We start from the raw sequence: 8,440 nt of genomic DNA on the forward strand, positions 1-8,440 counted from the left end.
TGAGTAGAAAGAAGGGATAAGATGGAAAAGGTGTTATGAAGGTAGGAATGCAAGATTTGGCAGCTGATTAGATGTGCAGTTAGGATAGGAGTCAAGGTAGCACTGAGATGATCAACCTGAAACCCTGGGAGGATGGTGATACCATTGACAGAAACGGGGAAGTTTGAGGAAAGGGAGGATTTAGGGGGAAAGATAATGAGTTCCAGTAGTTCTGGAGTGGGAAAGACCTGGGTTCCCAATCCCACTCAATCACGTGCTAGATGTGTGACCTTGTCACTGAATGATTTGATCCTCATTTGTAAAATGAAGAGGTTGTACTCAATGGTCCCTTCCAGCTCTAAATCTATGATCCACATACACATGATCTGCATAGAGCACTATACTGGACTGACAGCTGACATGGTGGAAAAACTATGGACCAAAAGAATGAAAAGACTTGATTTTGTCCCTTCTCTGCCACTTCCCCGTCTCAGCAACACCTGGCTAGATGGCCCAGTGGATAGAGAACACCTAGGGTTGGACCAGGAAGACCTGAGTTCAAATTTCATCTCAGACACTAACCCTGGACAAGTCATTTAACCTCTCTTTTCCTCAATTTCCCAATTTGTAAAATGGAGATTACACTAGCACCTATCTCCCAAGGTTGTTATGAGAATCAAAAGAGATAATATATTGTGAGGCAATTAGCACATTTTACAAAAGCTTGTTTCCTGCCTCTTCCCTCTGTTCCTCCAAAAGACTTTGAGGAATTTCCCAAACCAGCTAGGAAACCTTAAATATGAATTGTTAGTACTGAAAAAAATATAGGACAGGAATTTCCAAAGAGCAGGAGAAACAAACAGGAATAAGATAAAGGTAAATGCTGTGGAGAATGACAACCCGCTTTGACCTCAAAACTCTCCCTCTGCCCCTTTATTCTCAGTGGGCTCCACAGATCTTCCCCTGTGCCCATCTCCCTACCCACCCTCTGCAAAGGAGGGAAGGCTCAAATTGAGAAGGTAAGATGTGTTCCCTGAGAGGGTAAGCACCAGTTTCTTGACCCCAAGTGGAGGGAAGATGGCTGAAGCAACAACTCCCTTCCATGGAGTGTTACGGTTTATAAAACACTTTCCTTAGTTCAACTACTCAGTGAGGTAGGCAGTATTACTATCTTCATTTTCTAGGTCTCAAGTATGAACTTCAAAAAAATAGGCATACTAATGCATAATTGGTAAAGATTCAAATTGGTACAGTAGCTCTAAAAATAAAATTGGAACTATGTGAGAAAAGTTATAAAATTATTCATACCTTTGGACTTAGTAATCCTTTTAATGAGTATATGCCCCAAGAAGATCAATAAGAGAAAGAAACAGTCCCATAAAGATCTAAATATTCATGGAAGCACTTTTTGTAGTAGCAAAAACCTGGAAACAAAGGATGTGTCAATCCATTTAGAGAAGAGGTGATCAAATTGTATCATTGAACCATTAGGAATGCTGAATATTAGGAATTTAGAGAAATATGGGAAGAACTGAGGAAACTAAAAAAAAAAGAATCAGAGAACCAATATATTTATATAATGTCTACAAAAACATAAATGATAATAACACTGAAAGGTAACAAAATTTAAATCAAATGCAATGACCAATGTAGGTTCCAGATGACTAATCCTAGAACACACTCCCCCTCTGAAAAGAAGTGATGGACTACAGGTGCAGAATGCTACTGACTCTGTCCCTAGTCATTTTCTTAGTTTTTTTTAAATTTATTTTATTTTCAATTCAGGGAACAAAGTAAGCATTTTCATAACACAGTACAATAAAAAAAGATGATTGCACATGAAATTGCAAGTCTACCATGTACAACTTGATATTGCCTCCAAATATACAACAAAGTTATCATGTAAATTTCTTTTTTTTTCCTTTTTTCTTCTTCCCCTCTCCAGATGGCTACTATTAGACACTAATTGGTATATATATATATATATGTCTGTGTGTGTATGTATGTATATAAGTGTGTATATATGTATATGTGTATATATGTAAAATTATTCTATTCATACTTCTGTTTATCAGTTCTTTCTCTCAATACAGATAGCATCTCTCTTTATATGTCCTTTATTTTTAATTCACGTATTTATAATAGTCAAATGACTTAGTCACTCAAAGTCATACTTAAAACAATATTGCTGTTGAGTATCCAATGTTCTCTTGGTTCTGCTCACTCCACTCTTCATCCTTTCATGCAAATCTTTCCATGCCTTTGTAAGATCAATGAGCTCATCATTTCTTTTAGCATAATAGTATTACATCACAACCATATACCACAACTTGTTTGGTCATTTCCCAAATGATGGGGGTTGCTGCAGTTTCCAGCTCTTTGCTACCACAAAGAAAGTGGCTATAAACATCCCATTCACATTGAACGCTATAATCACTATTTGTGAATTTCCCTCCGTCTAATTTTTACTCACTATTTTCTTTCTTAGCCTCTCTTTTTACCCTATCCCTGCTACCTTATCTTCTCCCCCTACCCTCCCACTCACCACTTCACTCACCCTTTTAGTTTTTCTTAAGTGTCATTTATGACCCAGGTTGCTTTAAGAACCTTTTCATCAGTAGAGAATCTCCATCTGGTCTCTAGAACATCTGCGGCAGTTGTTTTCTGTCTCACTCTCTTGATGTCATCATGCAATGATGAGTAAGAAGTAACTTTCATCACATCTTTCAGATTATTGTGTAATCTAACCTCTGTCTGAATGATGCCTTCTAAGAGGAGAACCTTCAAGACTGTATTTTATTTTATGAAATCAAATGTTTTGGGAAAAATTATTAAAAATTTTTGCAAATCTTTTCCATTACTCTAGTACAAAGGTAAAATAGAAATTCAGTTTTGAAAAAAGGTAAGGAGAAAGCAAATTTACTTCTTTCAATCCCAAGCAAAAACCTAGTTTCAGCAGCTCATAAGTGGTATTGTTTGAGTTGCTTGATTGATTGAAGGATGGGAAAAAAGTAGACTGGTTCAGTGTGAAGCCATAAAAAAAAAAAGTTAAATATAGGCTGGAGAAGATTTTCATTAAAAGTGGAAGAGAAAGAATCAGAGGGAAAATAGAAAGATTAATGAGGAAGGTGAGGGAGCAAATTAAGGTAAGAATGAGAATAGTCTCCAGATGAAAAAGGTTAAGTGGTCAGGAGAGTAAGAGAGGAATTGGAGCTAGAGAATAGGGGAAATCACTTACAGATAGAGGATAATTCAAAAATCTATCAAGAAAAGGAGAAAATGAAAGGGGATTTTCACCACAGTATCTAAGTCCTTATTTTCCTATAAAACAGAAAAGATTTGTAATGTATTAGGATTACCCCATATTCATTCATATTGACTTAATTAACTATGGGAGGAGGGAGGTGAATTAAGAGAGTTTTCTGGAGGAATTTACAATCAGTTAGCTATTGTCTGGAACATTTGATAAGCATCTGTCCATCAAGAGTGTGGATATGCCCACTGACACCTTATAAAGAGGACAGAAGACAGCTCATGATTGGTTTCAAGGGTCTTGGGCTCACTCTAAGCTGTGTTGGTTAGCTGGGCCTCTTAGAAGGATGGAATTGTCACAAACCTGCCTCTATGCCAGATTATAAAAGAGAGAAAACCACTGCCATCCTTTTCCCTTCTTTCCCCTTCTCTTTTGTACCTGTGGTTGAGCCTAGATGGCCCAAGAAGAGAGTTTCAAAGACCCAGGAACTATTAATTACCACCGTGGAGCAAAAGCACACTTACTTGGCCACTGCTTTCTCTTCAATGTGACCCTATAACAGATTACACAACATTGTCCTTCCTAAACTAAAACCTCCTGTGTAGAGGAAGGAGTAACTAAATTTCCCTAGGCAGAATGACCCAGAATTTAGCCTCTTGGCAAAGAAAGGTGATTTATTGGAGAAGCCCAAGGGATTTTCTCAAGGTATAACCCCTCGCAGAATCCTTCAAACACACATGGACCAAAGTATCATTTTTCCTTTGGTTCATGTGCCCCTACTCAGAGTTTACTCCAAGAAATCACCAAGTGTGCACCTGTCTAGATTTCCACAAATTTGCCAACAAAATCTCTCACTGCCATACAATCACTCAAAATAACAAACATATTAAATAAAAGACTTCCTTAATTTTACCTCCATAGAAAATGTAGAAGGCACAACAAACTCATAGGAGTCCATAAAAAGATACAGAGCAACATATAAATCACTGTAATAGCCCATAAACTTCCCTCAGAAGGGAACTGAGTTTGAGATTGCCATTGGGGTAGCACCCAGTCTTCCAGGTTTACATGTCACACTTTGGTGTAGACTTCTTCCATAAGGTAAGCACTCCTTAGAGCTACTGGATGGGGAGCCTCTGTTATCATCAGATATGCATAATCTAAATAACTAACTCATAGTGATAATAAGAACCAAAATATAGATCTTTTTCACACCTTTAGTTCTTTACTGTTCTCAGTTTCATGGGCCAAATGGATCATCTTCTTTCTTCGAGATGTCCATTGCTCAGGAAATCCCTTTTTTCTCTCCAGAATGTCAGGTCTTTGAATTCTCAGACTTGGGGCTTCTCTTGAGGTAAGTCCCAAGGCTGTTGCCCCCAAAGAGGTCTCCTTTCTTTGCTAGAAGGCTAGATTCCTGGATCACACTGTCTAGGAATTTTCCTCAAACTAGGAGGTAGGAGTTCAGGATCATTTTCCATGAACTCACCTATTGGGTTACATGGATAAGAAAACTGTGGGTGAGCACATGTAACTTCCAAGTGCTTCTATTCCAAGGTAGCCATTAATAGTTCCTGGGGTTGAGGAACTCTTTTTTGGGACCTCAAAGACTCACATACCTGTATGAAGAAAAAGAGATAATACAGCTTCTGCTTAAAGACACCTCCCCCATTGATAGGGAACTCCTTGAGGCCATTCCACTGTTGGACACCTCTAATTGCTAGGAAGTTGTTTTTGTTTTTGTTTTGCCCCTGCAAACAAGCCTAAATTTTCTTCTTTAAGACTTTTACTCCATTGTTCCTAATTCTGCCCTCTGGAGCTAAACAGACCACATCTAATCTCTTTTCCACATGACAAGCCCTTAAAATACTGGAAGAGAGCTATTGTGTCCCCCATGAGCCTTTTCTTTGCCAAGCTAAATAAACATCCCCAATTGCTTGAACTAATTCTCCTCACCATCTTGGTTTCTGTCTTCTGGATGCTCTCCAGTTGATCAACATTCTCCTTAGACTGTGACACCCAGAAGTGAATACAGTATTCTAGATGTGGCCTGACCAGGGAAGAGTGCAGAGGGATTATTACCATGCCTATTTCTGGAAGCAATTTCTTTCTCAAGGCAGCCCAAGACATGATTAGCTTGTCTTTGGCTGCTATATCACATGGCTGACTTAAATTAAATTTTCAGGCCACTAAAACCCTCCGATCTTTTTCAGGAAATCTTCCGTCTCAACATGCCTGCTCCATCTTGTATTTGCAAAGTTGATATTCTTGTAACCAAGTATAAGATGCCACATTTAACCCTACAAATCTCATTTTATTAGATTTTGTTCAATTCTCTCCACTGGTAGTGTCATGCTCAAATAGAAATGGATTCCTGTGGGCCAAATATACACTTAAAAAACCACAAAATAACATTATCGACATTAACTTACATTTTTGTTTGTTTTGTTGAACATTTCTCCATTACATTTTGATCTGGTTCAGGCTGTACTCTGGAGTTTTGTGGGCTGTTTGCAAGCTTAATGCCTCTGCCTAGCCCATCAAGATCTTGGCTATCATCCACTATGTTCTCTGTATGTATCTTTATCTAAGCATTTTATTTTTGTTTGTCTGTTTGCTCTTTTGAGACTGGGTCTCCACGACTCACCCAGGCTGGAAGTATAATGGCCACTTATGGGCCCATGAGGTGAACCCAGACCTAAGCCCATTAAAAAGGGTTTTCACATTTTTAAATACAGTGAAACTCTATACCTGTGTAGGCACAGAGACTACCTGGTTTGGCTCCAAGGAGTTTACCAACTCCTGACACTTCTTTCTCCTTTCCACAAGAATAGTATGACATACTTTAAGAAATGATTTGCTAGAACCTGGGTAAGATATATCTACAGCCTTCCAAGTTCAGTAACTTTGTACAAAAAAAAAAAAACTCACAGAAATAATGTTAGTATTGCATGATGTGTTCTCTCTGCAGCACACTGCTTCTATTTGTGGAAAAGCAACTAGATGGAACAGTGGGTAGAGTACTAAGCCTGGAGTCAGGAAGACCTGTGTTCAAATTTAGACTCCAACACTTACTGGGAAATCATCTGGACCTCTGTCAACTCAACTCAATTTCCTCAACTGTAAAATGGATTATATAAGTACATAGAAATTATATTACAAAATAATTATAAAATATAAATTATGAATATGAACTATATAAATGTCTATTAAAAGGATTATAATGGGGGAAGGGAATAAGCATTATATATGGTGACTACTATGTGCTAGGCACTGTTCTGGGTGCTTTTACAAATATTAACTCATTTGAGCCTCACAACAATCCTTATGAGGTAGGCGCTATTATTATTGCAGGTGACAAAACTGAGGTAAAGAGAAAGTAAGTGAACTTACCCAGGATCACACAGCTAGTAAGAATCTGAGGCTGGATTTGAAATTGAGTCTTCCTGACTCCAGGCTAAGCACTCTAACCACTGAACCACTGGTTGCCTTCCAGGATTATTGTAAGTATTAAATGAGATAATATTTTTTTTTGGTGAGGCAATCAGGGTGAAGTGACTTGCCCAGGGTCACACAGCTAATAAATGTCAAGTATCTGACACCAGATTTGAACTTAGGTCCTCCTGACTCCAAGGCCAGAGCTCTATCGACTGGGCCACCTAGCTGCCCCTATGACATGATATTTTTTAACTATTTAGCACAGTGCTTGACATGTATTAGGTGCTTAATAAAAGTTCATTTCCTTTCTTCCTCCTTCCAGAGGTGTGAGAATAAAGTGAAATAATATTTGAAAAATGCTTCACAAATTTTAAAGTGCTATATGAATACTAGCTATTACATTATTATTAGATATTCATCAACTACATCTTTGTGATCTCTTTAAAATCTCTCAGGGTAAATTCTCCGTGGCGACATGTAAACCAAAAGAGAAGTGATCCCTTTGGGGTCAGTTCCTGAGATCAAACCCATGTAAACTTAGGGACTGGGTGACCATAAATCATAGGTTACATCATTTGCATACTTGTCATCTGTCTGCATAAACCTCCTGGCTTTTTATAGAGTCAGGGGCATATTCTTCAGCCTCCCACTTGGAAATGATTCTGCTCTGAGGTGCGAATTGTGAAAATGGCCACTGTTTTCAGTTGAAAACTTAACTCATCAGTGAGTCATTGTAAGAATTGGGAGGAGGAGATGTTAGTGGATTTTTTTTCTTACTTTTCTGGAAGGTTTGAGTTTGAACATATCTTCTTGCTCTCACCTCACTCTCCTGTACCTTCCTCATCAAAGTTTCACTTTGAATTTTTCATGATGCTACATAATGAGCTCAGAGCATGTGATGAGTTTCAGCTTGGGATGCAACCCTTTGATTTCAGTACAAATGATGGGCCAGTTGAGGAAGACATGCAAATTTCAGGAAGTACACTATTTCCACATAACTCTGGTCCAACTGCACAACTGCTCTTGAAGATGTTTTCCACTTCTATCATCAGTTTATGAAAAATGAAGAAAAAAAATACTGATTTAAAATACAGAAAGGAAGTGATTGGTTGCTACGGAAAAGTATGACATTCAGAGAAAAATAAGATGCTTTGCATGCAAATATTCCTACTGAAAATGTAATTTCTCAAGGAAATTATACCTCTCCTGCCACGTGGCTGAAGATCTAGAATTCACATTTGATTTTTTTTTTTACAACAAGCTAAATTTAAATATTTTAAGATTTTTCATTTGCAATTCTAAGACTTGAGATGAGGTAAAACTTGAGTTTAGGCTGTTTATTTCAAAACGAGACTGAAACAACCTTAGACTTTTTTTTCCTCTGCCAAAAGATATTTTTATTTCATACTTTCACATTCTGACCAAATTTCTTCCTTGAAGTACTTTGAAAGAATCCTACTGTGTAACAAGGTATGCTTGAGGCAGAAATTCTGGCCATGTCTACTTAGCATAAAATCAACAGAAGTGAATGAGTGAAAAACATTTATCAAGCACTTACTATATGCCTTAAGCACCTGGTCAAAGTGGTTCACCTACTTAATCAACTCCTTCAAGCCTCTGCTTTATGCAGTCCCTCCCTTCCTTTAAAATTCAGCTCAGGCACTGTCTTCTACTTGGAAGCCTTTCCTGATCCCTAACCTCTAATGTTCTCCCTCCCAAACTCCTATATATCTATATCTATATCTATATCTATATCTATATCTATATCTATAT

The sequence above is a fragment of the Vombatus ursinus genome, unplaced genomic scaffold (assembly GCF_900497805.2).
Source record: "Vombatus ursinus unplaced genomic scaffold, bare-nosed wombat genome assembly UNPS02014821.1, whole genome shotgun sequence".
NCBI lineage: Eukaryota > Metazoa > Chordata > Mammalia > Diprotodontia > Vombatidae > Vombatus > Vombatus ursinus.